Below are 20445 nucleotides of genomic sequence, written 5' to 3'. Positions count from 1 at the left end.
TAATTCTCTCTCAATTCAATTCAATTCAATTCAAGGGCTTTATTGGCATGGGAAACATGTGTTTAACATTGCCAAAGCAAGTGAGGTAGACAACATACAAAGTGAATATATAAAGTGAAAAACAACAAAAATGAACAGTAAACATTACACATACAGAAGTTTCAAAAACAGTAAAGACATTACAAATGTCATATTATATATATATACAGTGTTCTAGCAATGTACAAATGGCTAAAGGACACAAGATAAAATAAATAAGCATAAATATGGGTTGTATTTACAATGGTGTTTGTTCTTCACTGGTTGCCCTTTTCTCGTGGCAACAGGTCACAAATCTTGCTGCTGTGATGGCACACTGTGGAATTTCACCCAGTAGATATGGGAAGTTTTTCAAAATTGGGATTTGTTTTCGAATTCTTTGTGGATCTGTGTAATCTGAGGGAAATATGTCTCTCTAATATGGTCATACATTGGGCAGGAGGTTAGGAAGTGCAGCTCAGTTTCCACCTCATTTTGTGGGCAGTGAGCACATAGCCTGTCTTCTCTTGAGAGCCAAGTCTGCCTACGGCGGGCCTTTCTCAATAGCAAGGCTATGCTCACTGAGTCTGTACATAGTCAAGGCTTTCCTTAATTTTGGGTCAGTCACAGTGGTCAGGTATTCTGCCGCTGTGTACTCTCTGTGTAGGGCCAAATAGCATTCTAGTTTGCTCTGTTTTTTGTTAATTCTTTCCAATGTGTTAAGTAGTTATCTTTTTGTTTTCTCATGATTTGGTTGGGTCTAATTGTGCTGCTGTCCTGGGGCTCTGTAGTGTGTGTTTGTGAACAGAGCCCCAGGACCAGCTTGCTTAGGGACTCTTCTCCAGGTTCATCTCTCTGTAGGTGATGGCTTTGTTATGGAAGGTTTGTGAATCGCTTCCTTTTAGGTGGTTGTAGAATTTAACAGCTCTTTTCTGGATTTTGATAATTAGTGGGTATCGGCCTAATTCTGCTCTGCATGCATTATTTGGTGTTCTACGTTGTACACGGAGGATATTTTTGCAGAATTCTGCGTGCAGAGTCTCAATTTGGTGTTTGTCCCATTTTGTGAAGTCTTGGTTGGTGAGCGGACCCCAGACCTCACAACCATAAAGGGCAATGGGCTCTATGACTGATTCAAGTATTTTTAGCCAGATCCTAATTGGTATGTTGAAATTTATGTTTCTTTTGATGGCTCTCTCTCTCTCTCTCACACACACACACACATATACACACACGCGAGCTAGTAGCCAGATCTCAGCAGACAGACAGACAGACAGACAGACAGACAGACAGACAGACAGACAGACAGACAGACAGACAGACAGACAGACAGACAGACAGACAGACAGACAGACAGACAGACAGACAGACAGACACAGACAGTACCTCTTCCCCAAACACTACAAACACATTAGAGAGTACCTCTTCCCCAAACACTACAAACACATTAGAGAGTACCTCTTCCCCAAACACTACAAACACATTAGAGAGTACCTCTTCCCCAAACACTACAAACACATTAGAGAGTACCTCTTCCCCAAACACTATAAACACATTAGAGGGTACCTCTTCCCCAAACACTACAAACACATTAGAGAGTACCTCTTCCCCAAACACTACAAACACATTAGAGGGTACCTCTTCCCCAAACACTACAAACACATTAGAGGGTACCTCTTCCCCAAACACTACAACACATTAGAGAGTACCTCTTCCCCAAACACTACAAACACATTAGAGAGTACCTCTTCCCCAAACACTGTAAACACATTAGAGAGTACCTCTTCCCCAAACACTACAAACACATTAGAGAGTACCTCTTCCCCAAACACTGTAAACACATTAGAGAGTACCTCTTCCCCAAACACTATAAACACATTAGAGGGTACCTCTTCCCCAAACACTACAAACACATTAGAGAGTACCTCTTCCCCAAACACTGTAAACACATTAGAGAGTACCTCTTCCCCAAACACTACAAACACATTAGAGAGTACCTCTTCCCCAAACACTATAAACACATTAGAGAGTACCTCTTCCCCAAACACTACAAACACATTAGAGGGTACTCTTCCCCAAACACTACAAACATTCCCAAACCTCAAACACAATTACAGAGGCTCATCTGTTTGGCAGAAATCACATTCTAGCCTGAAACTTATCCTGGCAACCCTCAGTGCCATCTCCATATGTGCCACCAACTGGCTGTCTATGGTGGGTGAGAGAGGGCGAGAGAGAGCGAGGGAAGAGAGTGATAGAGAGAGAGAGGAATCAGACAGATATCAAAGCATTGTTGGATTGAACATTGACCATTTTTTCGATCAGATATGGGCAATGCTGCACTTTCCAGTTTATCTCAAAGTCAGAGATATGAGAAGTCCCCACAAGAATAGTAAACAAACAAAACATTTGACCAACTAGGGACATTTTGTTAGTCGCCACAAGGTCTAATGCTATATCTAGGGGGTTTAGAGTTAAGGTTAGAATTAGTATTTAGGAGCTAGGGTTAGGTTTAGGGTTAGGGTTAAGATTAGGTTTTTGGAGGGGATCACGTGACCCTTGAACGAGATGGCCGCGTGAACTAAGAGCTCCGCACAAGTAGTTTCCAATTCCTAATCTTACCTCCACTTCAAGTTTAAACTCCTTTACCTTTAGTCAAAAAGTAATGGCGGCTACAAAAGGAAACATTACTGGTAACATTTTTACCCGGACTCGAGCATTAGCAAAGGAAAAGCCTCCAAGAAGAAGCTAGCTTCAGAAAAAGCTAGCGCCATTAGCCAGGAGCAAGAGGACCCGTTCCCCCCCGAGGCCCAACAAATGCCAGCCTCGCCCTCTGTCGAAGACATCCTTTCTGAGTTGAAATCCCAACGTACAGAACTCAACATTAAATTAGATGCCAGGGGCAAGGTGACAATCCTGTAAAACACTTTGCCTGACATCAACAACAAGATAACCATAAACGCGGTGCGCCTGGACGAGGCAGAGGGGCGAATCCTATCCATGGAAAACTTATTGACAGATGCCATTGAAACAATAGCATATGCTAAAAAGAAAATCGAGCATCTGTAAGAGAAAACAGAGGACCTGGAAAACAGGGGGCGAAGGAATAATTGTGTTCTATTCAATCTGGGCGAAAAAGAAGAGGGAAACATGCCACTGATCCGCTACCTGCAAGACAAACTTCCCGAGTGGCTCCACCTGTCCACCGACAGGCCCATAGAACTCGAGAGAGCTCACCGAGCACTGAGGCCCCCACCAGCAGCCAGACAACCACCGCGCCCAATCACCACCGCGCCCAATCACTAACAGAGATACTCCTGCTTTCATGTCAAAAATGATAACCCTGTTCAATGAGCATTGTGTTTCCTTTGGCATGGTGGCCGGAGATTTGAATTGTACCCTTAACCCAACCCTAGACAAATCATCTCAAGTGTGTGTGTGTGTGTGGGGGGGGGGTAGAGTCCAGTGAGTGTGCATCGAGTCAGTGCAAGAGTGTCCCGGTGAGTAATTTGATTAACTGTTTAGCAGACTTATAGCTTTGGGGTAGAAGCTGTTCAGGGCCCTTTTGTAAACTGGTTTGTGTGTGTGTGCGGTGTGTGTGCGTGCGTGCATGCATGTGCGTGCATGTGCAGTAGCGAGATATGCACTATTTCATATAACCTTGCCATAAGGCATGGACATATGAAATGATTACTTCCCAACTAGTGGGCTACTCCAAATGCCAAATAGAAGTCATTTTTTTTATAATACTTTATTTATTTTGTGTTATTTGGCCAGATATCATCCTCTATTTCCCCCTCTCTGTCTCTCTTCTCTTTTACCCCCATTTCTATCTCCAAGCCAAAACAGCAGGGACCTCAACCCACCACCTGTCTGCTACATCCCTCCCCCTCTCTCTGCCTCTCACCCCCTGCTCTCTCCCACTCCCCCCCTTGCTCTCTCCCTCCTCTCTCCTTCTCCCCCTGCTCTCTCCCTCTCCCCCTCTCCCCCTGCTCTCTCCATCTCCCCCTCTGCTCTCTCCCTGCTCCCCCTCTCCCCTGCTCTCTCCCTCTCCCCCTCTCCCCTGCTCTCTCCATCTCCCCCTGCTCCCCCTGCTCTCCCTCTTCCCCTGCTTTCTCTCTCTCCCCCTCTCCCCCTCTCTCTGCCTCTCACCCCCTGCTCTCTCCCACTCCCCCCCTTGCTCTCTCCCTCCTCTCTCCTTCTCCCCCTGCTCTCTCCCTCTCCCCCTCTCCCCCTGCTCTCTCCATCTCCCCCTCTGCTCTCTCCCCTGCTCTCCCTCTCCCCCTGCTCTCTCCCTCTCCCCCTCTCCCCCTCTCCCCCTGCTCTCTCCATCTCCCCTGCTCCCCCTGCTCCCCTTGCTCTCCCTCTTCCCCTGCTTTCTCTCTCTCCCCTCTCCCCCTGCTCTACCCCTCTTCCCCTGCTCTCTCCCTCTCCCCCTGTTCTCCTGCTCTACCCCTCTTCCCCTGCTCTCTCCCTCTCCCCCTGTTCTCTCCCTCTCCCCCTGCTCTCCCTCTCCCCCTGCTCTCTCACTCTCCCCCTCTTCTCCTGCTCTACGCCTCTTCCCCTGCTCTCTCACTCTCCCCCTCTTCTCCTGCTCTACCCCTCTTCCCCTGCTCTCTCCCTCTCCCCTGTTCTCTCCCTCTCCCCCTGCTCTCCCTCTCCCCCTGCTCTCTCACTCTCCCCTCTTCTCCTGCTCTACCCCTCTTCCCCTGCTCTCTCCCTCTCCCCCTGTTCTCTCCCTCTCCCCCTGCTCTCCCTCTCCCCCTGCTCTCTCACTCTCCCCCTCTTCTCCTGCTCTACCCCTCTTCCCCTGCTCTCTCCCTCTCCCCCTGTTCTCTCCCTCTCCCCCTGCTCTCCCTCTCCCCCTGCTCTCTCACTCTCCCCCTCTTCTCCTGCTCTACCCCTCTTCCCCTGCTCTCTCCCTCTCCCCCTGTTCTCTCCCTCTCCCATCTCCGCCTGCTCTCCCTCTCCCCCTGTTCTCTCCCTCTCCCCCTCTCCCCCTGCTCTCTCCATCTCCCCCTGCTCTCCCTCTTCCCCTGCTTTCTCTCTCTCCCCCTCTCCCCCTGCTCTCTCACTCTCCCCCTCTTCTCCTGCTCTACCCCTCTTCCCCTGCTCTCTCCCTCTCCCCCTGCTCTCTCACTCTCCCCCTCTTCTCCTGCTCTACCCCTCTCCCCCTGTTCTCCCCCTCTCCCCCTCTCCCCCTGCTCTCTCCATCTCCCCCTCTGCTCTCTCCCCTGCTCTCCCTCTCCCCCTGCTCTCTCCCTCTCCCCCTCTCCCCCTCTCCCCCTCTCCCCCTCTCCCCCTGCTCTCTCCATCTCCCCCTGCTCCCCCTGCTCTCCCTCTTCCCCTGCTTTCTCTCTCTCCCCCTCTCCCCCTGCTCTCTCACTCTCCCCCTCTTCTCCTGCTCTACCCCTCTTCCCCTGCTCTCTCCCTCTCCCCCTGTTCTCTCCCTCTCCCCCTGTTCTCTCCCTCTCCCCCTCTCCCCTTCTCCCCCTGCTTTCTTCCTCTCGTTTTGCTGTCTATCCCAGGTCTCCTTCCAGACAGACAAGAACATGGCTAAACTGTAGGTCTGTGTGTGTGTGTGTGTGTGTATGTGTGTGTGTGTGTGTGTGTGTGTGTCTGTGTGTGTGTGTGTGTGTGTGTGTGTGTGTGTGTGTGTGTGTGTGTGTGTGTGTGTGTGTGTGTGTGTGTGTGTGTGTGTGTGTGTGTGTGTGTGTGTGTGTGTGTGTGTGTGTGTGTGTGTGTGTGTGTGTGTGTCTGTGTGTGTGTCTGTGTGTGTGTGAGGGGGATGTCATGGCATATTTCCAATAATTATTAGCTACCAACAGCTGATGTCTGATTCCTCTGATCTGACGCAGATGGGCTGAGGTGTGTATGTTAGCCCTCGGGGGACAGTGGGGATCAATATCACCAGTGTAGGAAATAACATGGTGTCAATGAATTCAGATTGACCCCTAAGGCTAGATCACAACACTGATAGTCACGTCTACACCCTCTCCATACCAGGGCAAAATGACAAAATACAATTACAAAATACCATACAGATATATGTATCAAAATAAACTACCAAATACTTGTATTTTGCAATGTATTTAATTCAAATTCATGTATTTGTATTTTAAAATACAAAAAATCTATTTGCAAGTAGTCAACCCGAATAGCAACAACATTCTGAGTAAGGCTTACAGAAACTTGATATGATTGTGATGTGTTGTTTATCTGGCAGTCATACTGAATCATGTCTGCTAAATGACCAAAACCTATGTGACAATTAAATACCAAAATAAAAGGCAAAGCACTCTGGGTACTATTATTGACCTAAATAGAAGAATACTCAGCATTTTTTTGCAATTGTTAGTTAGTGCATTTATCAGAGGCTCTTATCACACCATAGTGACATCAGACTTCTGATACTATTGCAGGGTGAAAGGGGCCACAAAATGTGTACCGGCATAATTTTTTCTATTGAAAATGATTTTGTATTTTGAAAATACAAAATGTAATCTCTCAAAAGTACCTTGTTATAAAAATACATTGGATTGTATTTCATCCCAGTGTAATACACATGACAACATTTCTCTCAGAATTAAATGAAATACATATTTCAAATACATACAACAGGAATTCTGCACATCTCTGCTCAACACTCACACACATGCACACGCGCACACAGACACACCCCTCATATGCCTTCCCTGTAATTACTAACCCTAACTTTAACCCTATTGTTCATTAACTTTAACCCTCGCCTGGAAATAGACTCACACAACCCGTTATTAGTGGCTACATACTGATCTTTCTCTCTCTTCCTCACTATTCTCAGGAGAACTCAGTTTGTTATTCAAATAAAATACAATTTTATTCATCACATGCATCGTAAACAACAGCTGTAGACAAACAGTGAAATGCTTACTTACAGGCCCTTCCCAACAATGCAGAGAAATAGTAGAAAAATATCTTGAGGAATAAATACACAATGAGTAACTATAACTTGGCTATATACATAATTGAGGTATACAAATGAATTACAAATGAAAAGCTGAAATGTCTAATAGTTTTGAACATGTACCCAACACATACCATTATCTGTAAGGTCCCTCAGGCGAGCAGTGCATTTCAAGTGCAGATTCAACCACAAAGACCAGGGAGGTTTTCCAATGGTTCACAAAGGGAACCTATTGGTAGATGGGTAAACATTTTAAAAAGCAGACATTGAATATCCCTTTGAGGATGGTGAAGTTATTCATTACACTTTGGCTGGTGTATCAAAGTCACCACAAAGATACAGGCGCCCTTCCTAACTCAGTTGCGGGAGAGGAAGGAAACCGCTCAGGGATTTCATCATGAGGCCAGTGGTGATTTAAAAAAAGTTACAATGGCTTTGATAGGAGACAAATGAGGATGGATCAACAACATTGTAGTTAATCCACAATACTAACGTAATGGACGCCGTGAAAATAAGGAAGCCTGTACATTTTTTTCCCAAAAAATAAAATAAAATCAAATGTTATTTCTCATATACACATGGTTAGCAGATGTTAATGCGAGCAGCTGACCTACCAGGCGGTGATACAGCCCGACAGGATGCTCTCGAACTAGAAGCTTGTGCTTCTAGTTCCAACAGTGCAGTAATATCTAACAAGTAATCTAACAATTCCCCAACAACAACCTAATAAACACAAATCTAAAGGGGTGAATGAGAATATGTACAAGTAAGTATATGGATGAGCGATGGCCGAGCGTCATAGGAAAGGTGCAATAGATGGTATAAAATACAGTATATACATATGAGATGAGTAATGTAAGATATGTAAACATTATTAAAGTGGCATAATGTAGAGTGGCATTGTATAAAGTGTCTAGTGATCCATTTATTAACGTGGCCAGTAACTGGGTCTCAATGTAGGCAGCAGCCTCTGAGTTAGATTGCTGTTTAGCAGTCTGATGGCCTTGAGATAGAAGCTGTTTTTCAGTCTCTCAGTCCCAGCTTTGATGCACCTGTACTGACCTCGCCTTCTGGATGGTAGTGAACAGGCAGTGGCTTGAGTGGTTGATGTCCTTGATGATCTTTTTGGCCTTCCTATGACATCAGGTGGTGTAGGTGTCCTGGAGGGCAGGTAGTTTGCCCCCGTGATGCGTTGTGCAGACCTCACTACCCTCTGGAGAGCCTTCCGGATATGGGCGGAGCAGCTGACCTACCAGGCGGTGATACAGCCCGACAGGATGCTCTCGATTGTGCATCTGTAAAAGTTTGTGAGTGTTTTCGGTGACAAGCCAAATTTCTTCAGCCTCCTGAGATTGAAGAGGCGCTGATGCGCCTTCTTCACCACGCTGTCTGTGTGGGTGGACCATTTCAGTTTGTCCATGATGTGTACGCCAAGGAACTTAAAACTTTTCACCTTCTCCACTACTGTCCCGTCAATGTGGATAGGGGGGTGCTCCCTCGGCTGTTTCCTGAAGTCCACGATCATCACTTTGTTTTGTTGATGTGGAGTGTGAGGTTATTTTTCTGACAGCACACTCCGAGGGCCCTCACCTCCTCCCTGTAGGCTGTCTCATCGTTGTTGGTAATCAAGCCTACCACTGTAGTGTTGTCTGCAAACTTGATGATTGAGTTAGAGTCGTGCATGGCCACGCAGTCATGGGTGAACAGGGAGTACAGGAGAGGGCTGAGAACGCACCCTTGTGGAGCCCCAGTGTTGAGGATCAGCGGGGTGGAGATGTTGTTTCCTACCCTCACCTCCTGGGAGTGGCCCATCAGAAACCCATCAGGACAGGGCGGGGTCGAGATCCAGGGTCTCAAGCTTAATGACGAGTTTGGAGGGTACTATGGTGTTAAATGCTGAGCTGTAATCGATGAACAGCATTCTTACATAGGTATTCCTCTTGTCCAGATGGGTTAGGGCAGTGTACAGTGTGATTGCGATTGCATCGTCTATGGACCTATTGGGGCGGTAAGCAAATTGGAGTGGGTCTAGGGTGTCAGGTAGGGTGGAGGTGATATGGTCCTTGACTCTCAAAGCACTTCATGATGATGGAAGTGAGTGCTATGGGGCGATAGCCATTTAGCTCAGTTACCTTAGCTTTCATGGGAACAGGAACAATGGTGGCCCTCTTGAAGCATGTGGGAACAGCATACTGGGATGCTGTCCGTAAACACACCAGCCAGCTGGTCTGCGCATGCTCTGAGGACCCGGCTAGGGATGCCATCTGGGCCGACAGCCTTGCGAGTGTTAACACATTTAAATGTTTTACTCATATTGGCCGCGGTGAAGGAGAGCCCGCAGGTTTTGGTAGTGGGTGGTGTCAGTGGCAATGTATTGTCCTCAAAGCGAGCAAAGAAGTTGTTTAATTTGTCTGGGAGCAAGACGTCGGTATCCGCGACGGGGCTGGTTTTCTTTTTGTAATCCGTGATTGACTGTAAAACCCTGCCACATACAGTTGACGTCGGAAGTTTACATACACTTAGGTTGGAGTCATTAAAACTACTTTTTCAACCACTACACAAATTTCTTGTTAACAAACTGTAGTTTTGCCAAGTCAGTTAGGACATCTACTTTGTGCATGACACAAGTAATTTTTCAAACAATTGTTTTCAGACAGATTATTTCAATTATAATTCATGTATCACAATTCCAGTGGGTTAGAAGTTTACACACACTAAGTTGACTGTGCCTTTAAACAGCTGGGAAAATTCCAGAAAATGATGTCATGGCTTTAGAAGTTTCTGACGGGCTAATTGACATAATTTGTGTCAATTGGAGGTGTACATGTGGATGTATTTCAAGGCCTGCCTTCAAACTCAGTGGGAAAATCAAAAGAAATCAGTGAAGACCTCAGAAAAAAAATTGTAGACCTCCACAAGTCTGGGTCATCGTTGGGAGCAATTTCCAAATGCCTGAAGGTGCCACGTTCATCTGTACAAACAATAGTACCCAAGTATAAACACAATGGGACCATGCAGTCATCATACCGCTCAGGAAGGAGGTATTGGAGTGGTCATCACAATGTCCTGACCTCAAACTTATAGAAAATTTGTGGGCAGAACTGAAAAAGCATGTGCGAGCAAGGAGGCCTACGAACCTGACTCAGTTACACCAGCTCTGTCAGGAGGAATGGGCCAAAATTCACCCAACTTATTGTGGGAAGCTTGTGTAAGGCTACCCAAAACGTTTGACCCAAGTTAAACAATTTAAAGGCAATGCTACCAAATACTAATTGAGTGTATGTAAACTTCTGACCCACTGGGAACGTGATGAAAGAAATAAAAGCTGAAATAAGTCACTCTCACTACAATTATTCTGACATTTCACATTCTTAAAATAAAGTGGTGATCGTAACTGACCTAAGACAGTGTAGTTTAACTAGCATTAAATGTCAGGAATTATGAAAACTGAGTTTAAATGTATTTGGCTAAGGTGTATGTAAACTTCCGATTTCAACTGTACCTCTCGTGTCTGAGCCATTGAATTGCAACTCTACTTTGTCTCTATACTGACACTTAGCTTGTTTGATTGCCTTGCGAAGGGAATAGCTACACTGTTTGTATTCGGTCATGTTTCCAGTCACCTTGCCCTGATTAAAAGCAGTGGTTCGCGTTTTCAGTTTTGAGCGACTGCTGCCATTAATCCATGGTTTCTGGTTGGGGAAGGTTTTAATAGTCACCGTGGGTACAACATCACCGATGCACTTGCTAATAAACTAGCTCACCGAATCAGCGTATACATCAATGTTGTTGTCTGAGGCTATCCGGAACATATCCCAGTCCACGTGATCGAAGCAATCTTGAAGCGTGGAATCAGATTGGTCGGACCAGCGTTGAACAGACCTGAGCACGGGTGTTTCCTGTTATAGTGTCTGTCTATAGGCTGGGAGCAACAAAATGGAGTCATGGTCAGATTTGCCGAAATGAGGGCTAGGGAGGGCTTTGTATGAGTCGCGGAAGTTAGAGTAGCAATGATCCAGAATCTTGACAGCCTGTGTCGCGCATTCGATATGCTGACAAAATTTAGGGAGCCTTGTTTTCAGATTAGCTTTGTTAAAATCCCCAGCTACAATAAATGCAGCCACAGGGTATATGGTTTCCAGTTTACATAGAGTCCAATGAAGTTCTTTCAGGGCCGTCGAGGTATCTGCTTGGGGGGGATTATACATGGCTGTGATTATAATCAAAGACAATTCTCTTGGTAGATAATTTGGTCGGCATTTGATTGTAAGGAATTCTAGGTCGGGTGAACAAAAGGACTTGAGTTCCTGTATGTTGTTATGATCACACCACGACTCGTTAATCATAAGTCATACACCCCCGCCCTTCTTCTTACCAGAGAGATGTTTGTTTCTGTCGGCTCGATGCGTGAAGAAACCGGGTGGCTGTACCGACTCCGATTCTGTGTCTCGAGTGAGCCATGTTTCCGTGAAACAAAGAACGTTACAGTCTCTGATGTCTCTCTGGAAGGCAACCCTTGCTCGGATTTTGTCTACCTTGTTGTCAAGAGACTGGATGTTGGCTAGTAGTATACTCGGGAGCGGTGCGTGATGTGCCCGTCTACGGAGCCTGACCAGAAGACCGTTCCGTCTGCCCCTTCTGCGGCGTTGTTGTTTTGGGTCGCCGGCTGGGATCCGATCCATTGTCCTGGGTGGTGGACCAAACAGAGGATCCGCTTCGGGAAAGTCGTATTCCTGGTCGTAATGTTGGTAAGTTGACGTTGCTCTTATATCCAGTAGTTCTTCCCGGCTGTATGTAATAAGACTTGAGATTTCCTGGGTAACAGTGTAAGAAATAATACATTAAAAAAACGCGAAGCGAGGTGACCATCTCTGTCGGCTCCATTCTTTCATTCCTCAGGGCTGCTGTTTGGAATGTGAACACTGGGAAAAGCTGGTATACAGTCTGGTGTTCAGCTGGGCTCATGGTCAGGATTAAAACTAAAGCCCAAACCCTTTCCAGCTGACTATACATTCAGAAATTTAGCTCTCTCACACTAAGTCTGTATGAAGGCCATTAAAACACTAACTCCTGGGCTCCCGAGTGGTGCTGCAGTCTAAGGCACAGCATCTCAGTGCTAGAGGCGTAACTACAGACCCTGGTTTAATTCCAGGCCGTATCACAACCGGCCATGATTGGGAGTCCCATAGGGCGGCGCACAATTGGCCCAGTGTTGTCTGTGTTAGGGTTTGGCTGGGGTTGGCCATCATTGTAAATAACTATTTCGTCTTAACTGACTTGCCTAGTTAAATAAAGGTCAAATAAAAATAAATCAACAAACATAACGACTGTTTAATAGCAATGTATGTGTTTATTCCACTTCCCGTTCTCATTCTCTTTCTCTTTTACATCTAGCCATCCATTTCTCTACCACTCTATCCACGTCTCCCTTTTCCCATTCCTCTCTTAATGGCCAATCCATCTATTTCTCCCAACATCTCGTCCCTCCACACTGCCACTTGAATCCAACTGTGTGAGTGAGATAGGGAGGGAAAGAGAGGTCTGTGCTTCGCTGAGACAGCAGAGTTGGTGGGATCTGACTGTGTGTGAGCAGATGTCTCTTTGTGTGTGTGTGTGTGTGTGTGTGTGTGTGTGTGTGTGTGTGTGTGTGTGTGTGTGTGTGTGTGTGTGTGTGTGTGTGTGTGTGTGTGTGTGTGTGTGTGTGTGTGTGTGTGTGTGTGTGTGTGTGTGTGTGTGTGTGTGTGTGTGTGTGTTGTGGAGGGACATTTTGTTAGTACCCACAATGTCAAATGCTATTTCTAAAGGGATTTAGGGTTAAGGTTAGAAATGGTGTTAGGGTTAGAGTTAGGTTTATGGTTAGGAGCTAGAGTTAGTTTTAGAGTTAGGGTTAAGAGCTAGGGTTAGGGTTAAGTTTTCAGGTTAGGGTTGAGGTTAGGGTAAGGGTTAAGGTAAGGGGTTAGGGAAAATAGGATTTTGAATGGGACTGAATTGTGTGTCACCACAAGGTTAGTTATAGTTATACAAGACTGTGTGTGTTGGCACGCACAAGTGTCCATGAACATCTCCCAATTAATATTAGCCAATTAAAACCACTGTACTGCTAGCCCACACAGAGGCTCATTAGAGGCGTGTGTGTATGTGTGTATGAGTAAGTGTGTGGGTGCGTGCATGTGACAGCAGGAACTAAATGCTGATGATGCTTTTCTTGTGTTCTCACACTGTCTCATGGATGAGAGGCTGCACACTTTCTTCATCTGTCTTCATCAATTCTTTTAATTGAATAGGAGGAAGAGAGGAATTATTTTCTCAACACACTCATTAAGCTTTCTGTTGGATGTGGAACAAAATGTTTAGGAGTGCATGATTAAACCCCAGCACGCACACAACTAACTACCATTCAGATGTCATTCAGGCCGACACCACTACAGTACACAGAGCTCTAAGCCTGTATTGTGTGCCACTGAGCTGAAACAGGGGATTGGGCTTTATAATTATTTTCATGAATGATGAATTTTGTGGGTTTATATACAGGATTATAAACTGGGTGGTTTGATCCCTGAATGCTGATTGGCTGAAAGCCATGGTATATCGGACAATATACCACAGGTATGACAAAACATTTATTTTTACTGTTATAATTATGTTGGTAACCATTTTATAATAGCTATAAGGCACCTCGGAGGTTTGTGGTATATGGCCAATATACCATGGCTATGGGCTGTGTCCAGGCACGCCGCGTTGCGTCGTCATAAGAAAAGTCCTTAGCCGTAGTATATTGGCCTTATACCACACCCCCTTGGGCCTTATTGATTAATTATAATTGGTGTGTTTTGTCATGTGTGAAAGGTAGTTCTGATTTAATACTGCCCTCTGGTGTTCATGACGCAATATCCCTAGGCAACCTAAATAAAAGGTGAAAAATCTGTTGATGTGCCCTTGAGCAAGGCACTTAACCCTAATTGCTCCTGTAAGTTACTCTGGATAAGAGTGTCTGCTAAATGACTAGTTGGATGGTTCAAGTTGGATGTTTTGATGTTTGTGGGGCTGAAAGCTGCTTCAACGGTGAAAGCTACATGGGAACATGGCCAACCAAACACACTCCCAGAGTTTCTGTCTCACGAGGCAGACCTTTCAGGGTCCATATGGCCCTTCATATGTAAATCTGTAGTGAAAGACTGACTACTTCAAAACCATTCGTAGAGCATGTGACTGACTTATTTAAAGAGCTAAACATAGTCTGGAGAGCTTGAGAGAGGGAGAGAGAGAGAGAGAGAGAGAGAGAGAGAGAGAGAGAGAGAGAGAGAGAGAGAGAGAGAGCGAGAGACGGGACAACACCAAATTGAGACTCTGCACGCAGAATTTTGCAAAAATATCCTCCGTGTACAACGTAGAACAACAAATAATGCATGCAGAGCAGAATTAGGGCCGATACCCACAAATGATCAAAATCCAGAAAAGAGCCGTTAAATTCTATATCCACCTAAAAGGAAGCGATTCCCAAACCTTCCATAACAAAGCCATCACCTACAGAGAGATGAACCTGGAGAAGAGTCCCCTAAGCAAGCTGGTCCTGGGGCTCTGTTCACAAACACAAACACACCCTACAGAGCCCCAGGACAGCAGCACAATTAGACCCAACCAAATCATGAGAAAACAAAAAGATAATTAATTGACACATTGGAAAGAATTAACAAAAAAACAGAGCAAACTAGAATGCTATTTGGCCCGACACAGAGAGTACACAGCGGCAGAATAACTGACCACTGTGACTGACCCAAAATTAAGGAAAGCTTTGACTATGTACAGACTCAGTGAGCATAGCCTTGCTATTGAGAAAGGCCGCCGTAGGCTCACTGCCCACAAAATGAGGTGGAAACTGAGCTGCACTTCCTAACCTCCTGCCCAATGTATGACCATATTAGAGAGACATATTTCCCTCAGATTACACAGACCCACAAAGAATTCAAAAACAAATCCAATTTTGATAAACTCCCATATCTACTGGGTGAAATTCCACAGTGTGCCATCACAGCAGCAAGATTTGTGACCTGTTGCCACAAGAAAAGGGCAACCAGTGAAGAACAAACACCATTGTAAATACAACCCATATTTATGCTTATTTAACCATTTGTACATTGTTAAAACACTGTATATATACATAATATGACATTTGTAATGTCTTTATTGTTTTGAAACTTCTGTATGTGTAATGTTTACTGTTAATTTTTATTGTTTATTTCACTTTTGTATATTATCTACCTCACTTGCTTTGGCAATGTTAACACATGCTTCCCATGCCAATAAATCCCCTTGAATTGAAGAGAGAGAGAGAGAGAGAGAGCTTTCCAGAACAACAAAGCCAGGGTTGGTGACCACTGGCCAAGGTAAAGAAACTCAGTCAGCAATCATCAGGAAAAAAATCTTTATCCATCTGTCCATTGTAATAGAGACATTAAAGTATTTCAAACACACATGCAAGTGTGTGTGTAGTCTATTGTGCCAACAGAGAAGTTAACGGTGTGCAGCGGATTGGCGACTGGAGGGAGGCCGACAGAAAGAGGGAAGAAAAGAGAGAGGGAGGACAGAAACAGAGAGGGAGGTACAGGAACAGAGATGGAGGTACAGAAACAGAGAGGGAGGTACAGGAACAGAGATGGAGGTACAGGAACAGAGAGGGAGGACAGGAACAGAGAGGGAGGACAGGAACAGAGAGGGAGGTACAGGAACAGAGAGGGAGGTACAGGAACAGAGAGGGAGGACAGGAACAGAGAGGGAGGACAGGAACAGAGAGGGAGGACAGGAACAGAGAGGGAGGTACAGAAACAGAGAGGGAGGTACAGGAACAGAGAGGGAGGACAGGAACAGAGAGGGGGACAGGAACAGACAGGGAGGACAGAAACAGAGAGGGAGGTACAGGAACAGAGAGGGAAGTACAGGAACAGACAGGGAGGACAGGAACAGAGAGGGAGGTACAGGAACAGACAGGGAGGACAGAAACAGAGAGGGAAGTACAGGAATAGACAGGGAGGACAGGAACAGAGAGGGAAGTACAGGAACAGACAGGGAGGACAGGAACAGAGAGGGAGGACAGGAACATAGAGGGAAGTACAGGAACAGACAGGGAGGACAGGAACAGACAGGGAGGACAGGAACAGGGAGGGAGGACAGGAACATAGAGGGGGGACAGGAACAGAGAGGGGGGACAGAAACAGAGAGGGGGACAGGAACAGAGAGGGAGGTGAGGAACAGACAGGGAGGACAGGAACAGAGAGGGAGGTACAGGAACAGAGAGGGGGGACAGAAACAGACAGTGAGGACAGGAACAGAGAGGGGGGACAGGAACAAGAGAGGGGGGGACAGAAACAGACAGGGAGGACAGGAACAGAGAGGGAGGACAGGAACAGAGGAGGGAGGACAGGAACAGACAGGGAGGACAGGAACAGAGAGGGGGACAGGAACAGAGAGGGAGGACAGGAACAGAGAGGGAAGTACAGGAACCGACAGGGAGGACAGGAACAGAGAGGGAGGTACAGGAACAGACAGGGAGGACAGAAACAGAGAGGGAGGTACAGGAACAGAGAGGGAAGTACAGGAACAGACAGGGATGACAGGAACAGAGAGGGAGGTACAGGAACAGACAGGGAGGACAGGAACAGAGAGGGAAGTACAGGAACCGAGAGGGAGGTACAGGAACAGAGAGGGAAGTACAGGAACAGACAGGGAGGACAGGAACAGAGAGGGAGGACAGGAACAGAGAGGGGGACAGGAACAGAGAGGGAGGTACAGGAACAGAGAGGGAAGTACAGGAACAGACAGGGAGGACAGGAACAGAGAGGGAGGACAGGAACAGAGAGGGAGGTACAGGAACAGACAGGGAGGACAGAAACAGAGAGGGAAGTACAGGAACAGAGAGGGAAGTACAGGAACAGACAGGGAGGACAGGAACAGAGAGGGAGGTACAGGAACAGACAGGGAGTACAGAAACAGAGAGGGGAGTACAGGAACAGACAGGGAGGACAGGAACAGAGAGGGAGGACAGGAACATAGAGGGGGGACAGGAACAGAGAGGGGGGACAGAAACAGAGAGGGGGACAGAAACAGAGAGGGGGACAGGAACAGACAGGGAGGACAGGAACAGAGAGGGAAGTACAGGACAGACAGGGAGGACAGGAACAGAGAGGGAAGTACAGGAACAGAGAGGGAGGACAGAAACAGAGAGGGAGGTACAGGAACAGAGAGGGGGGACAGGAAACAGAGAGGGAAGTACAGGAACCAGACAGGAAGGACAGAAACAGAGAGGGAGGTACAAGGAACAGACAGGGAGGAACAGGAACAGAGAGGGAGGACAGGAACATACAGGGAGGACAGAAACAGAGAGGGAAGTACAAGGAACAGACAGGGAGGACAGAAACAGAGAGGGAAGTACAGGAACAGACAGGGAGGACAGGAACGACAGGGAGGACAGGAACAGAGAGGGAGGTACAGGAACAGACAGGGAGGACAGAAACAGAGAGGGAAGTACAGGAACAGACAGGGAGGACAGAAACAGAGAGGGAAGTACAGGAACAGACAGGAGGACAGAAACAGAGAGGGAGGACAGAAACAGACAGGGAGGACAGAAACAGAGGAGGGAAGTACAGGAACAGACAGGGAGGACAGAAACAGAGAGGGGAGGACAGAAACAGACAGGGAGGACAGAAACAGAGAGGGAAGTACAGGAACAGACAGGGAGGACAGGAACAGAGAGGGAGGACAGGAACATAGAGGGGGGACAGGAACAGAGAGGGGGACAGAAACAGAGAGGGAGGTACAGGAACAGACAGGGAGGACAGAAACAGATAGGGAGGTACAGGAACATAGAGGGGGGACGGAACAGAGAGGGGGGACAGAAACAGAGAGGGAGGTACAGGAACAGACAGGGAGGACAGAAACAGAGAGGGAAGTACAGGAACAGACAGGGAGGACAGAAACAGAGAGGGAGGACAGGAACATAGAGGGGGGACAGGAACAGAGAGGGAGGTACAGGAACAGACAGGGAGGACAGGAACAGAGAGGGGGGACAGGAACAGAGAGGGAGGACAGGAACAGAGAGGGGGGACAGGAACAGAGAGGGAGGTACAGGAACAGACAGGGAGGACAGAAACAGAGAGGGAGGACAGGAACATAGAGGGGGGACAGGAACAGAGAGGGGGGACAGAAAACAGAGAGGGAGGTACAGGAACAGACAGGGAGGACAGGAACATAGAGGGGGGACAGGAACAGAGAGGGAGGACAGGAACATAGAGGGGGGACAGAACAGAGAGGGGGGACAGAAACAGACAGGGAGGACAGGAAACATAGAGGGGGGGACAGGAACAGAGAGGGGGGACAGGAACAGAGAGGGGGGACAGGAACATAGAGGGGGGACAGGAACAGAGAGGGGGGACAGGAACAGACAGGGAGGACAGGAACAGAGAGGGAGGACAGGAACAGAGAGGGGGGACAGGAACAGACAGGGAGGACAGGAACAGAGAGGGAGGACAGGAACATAGAGGGGGGGACAGAACAGAGAGGGAGGACAGAACATAGAGGGGGGACAGGAACAGAGAGGGGGACAGAAACAGAGAGGGAGGTACAGGAACAGACAGGGAGGACAGAAACAGAGAGGGAGGTACAGGAACATAGAGGGGGGAACAGGAACAGAGAGGGGGTACAGAAACAGAGAGGGGAGGTACAGGAAACAGACAGGGAGGACAGAAACAGAGAGGGAAAGTACAAGGAACAGACAGGGAGGACAGAAACAGAGAGGGAGGACAGGAACATAGAGGGGGACAGGAACAGAGAGGGGGGACAGGAACAGAGAGGGAGGTACAGGAACAGACAGGGAGGACAGGAAACAGAGAGGGAGGACAGGAACATAGAGGGGGGACAGGAACAGAGAGGGAGGACAGGAACAGAGAGGGGGGATAGGAACAGAGAGGGAGGTACAGGAACAGACAGGGAGGACAGAAACAGAGAGGGAGGACAGGAACATAGAGGGGGGACAGGAACAGAGAGGGGGGACAGAAAACAGAGAGGGAGGTACAGGAACAGACAGGGAGGACAGGAACATAGAGGGGGGACAGGAACAGAGAGGGAGGACAGGAACATAGAGGGGGGACAGGAACAGAGAGGGGGGGACAGAAACAGACAGGGAGGACAGGAACATAGAGGGGGGACAGGAACAGACAGGGAGGACAGGAACAGAGAGGGGAGGACAGGAACAGAGAGGGAGGACAGGAACATAGAGGGGGGACAGGAACAGAGAGGGGGGACAGAAACAGAGAGGGAGGTACAGGAACAGACAGGGAGGACAGGAACATAGAGGGGGGACAGGAACAGAGAGGGGGGACAGGAACAGAGAGGGAGGACAGGAACAGAGAGTGAGAACAGGAACAGACAGGAACAGAGAGGGGGGACAGGAACAGACAGGAACAGAGAGGGAGAACAGGAACAAAAACGGAGGACAGGCTGAAGTAGTAATGTTCTCAGAATGTAGTTCATTACACCTGACCTTCATACTGACCAACAGAGAATACAGCAGCAGGACCACTGCTCTGACACCGCCACCGGGCCAGTATGCACACACAAACACACACACTCGCTCTCTTGAAGAAATGTTCCTGCTGTTATGTTATTGTCCTCATAGACCCTGCCTGCTCCTACAACACACACACACACACAAACAAACAGACACACTCGCTCTCTTGAAGAAATGTTCCTGCTGTTATGTTATTGTCCTCATAGACCCTGCCTGCTCCTACAACACACACACACACACACACACAAGCAGCTTCCGTCTATTCTCTTCCCTATAGAGAGGGGAAGTGGAGTGGAGCAGACCCAGAGAGAGATACAGAGCAGAGAGTAAATGCAACCCATATTTTTTGGGGTGTACTTTAACTATTTGCACATCCTTACAACACTGTATATAGACATAATATGACATTTGAAATGTGTATTATTTTTGAACATTTGTGATTGTAATGTTTACTGTTCATGTTTAATTATTAATTTCACTTGCTTTAGCAATGTAAACATGTGTTTCCCATGCTAATAAAGCCCCTTAAAATGTAATGCATTACAGAGCCAGCCTGGAAAAGTCTTTCTGGACTTTGTCTCTTTACAAAGACCCCTGACTGCCTCAAAACATCTCTGTCTCTTAGTCTATCTGTCTGTCTGTCTCTTCTCTCTCTCTCTTTCTCTGTCTCTCTCTTTCCCTGTATCTCTCTCTCTCTTGGTATCACTCTCACTCTTTCTCTCTCATTTGTTTTATTGACTGTATGTTCAGGCTATTCCCTCTTCAGTTGAATACAAAGAGGCACTTCATGCTGAGCACCTCCAATCCTCTGGAAATGCTCTAGAAGTTGTTGGTGTACATTAACCATGACACCTATCTCTCTTACCTTGGGCCATTACAGAGGTAGGATCTTAATTTGAGTCAGTTTGCTACAGAAGGAAAA

General features: G+C 47.2%; 1 protein-coding gene across 1 annotated transcript in view; it reads right to left on the bottom strand.

The window, feature by feature from the left end:
* The window catches only part of LOC109891717 (tetratricopeptide repeat protein 28), a 129632-nt gene that overhangs the window by 106323 nt on the left and 2864 nt on the right, over nucleotides 1–20445 (bottom strand).

The sequence above is a fragment of the Oncorhynchus kisutch genome, linkage group LG6 (genome assembly GCF_002021735.2).
Source record: "Oncorhynchus kisutch isolate 150728-3 linkage group LG6, Okis_V2, whole genome shotgun sequence".
NCBI classification, from domain to species: domain Eukaryota; kingdom Metazoa; phylum Chordata; class Actinopteri; order Salmoniformes; family Salmonidae; genus Oncorhynchus; species Oncorhynchus kisutch.
This window is presented reverse-complemented; position numbering and strand designations above follow the sequence as displayed.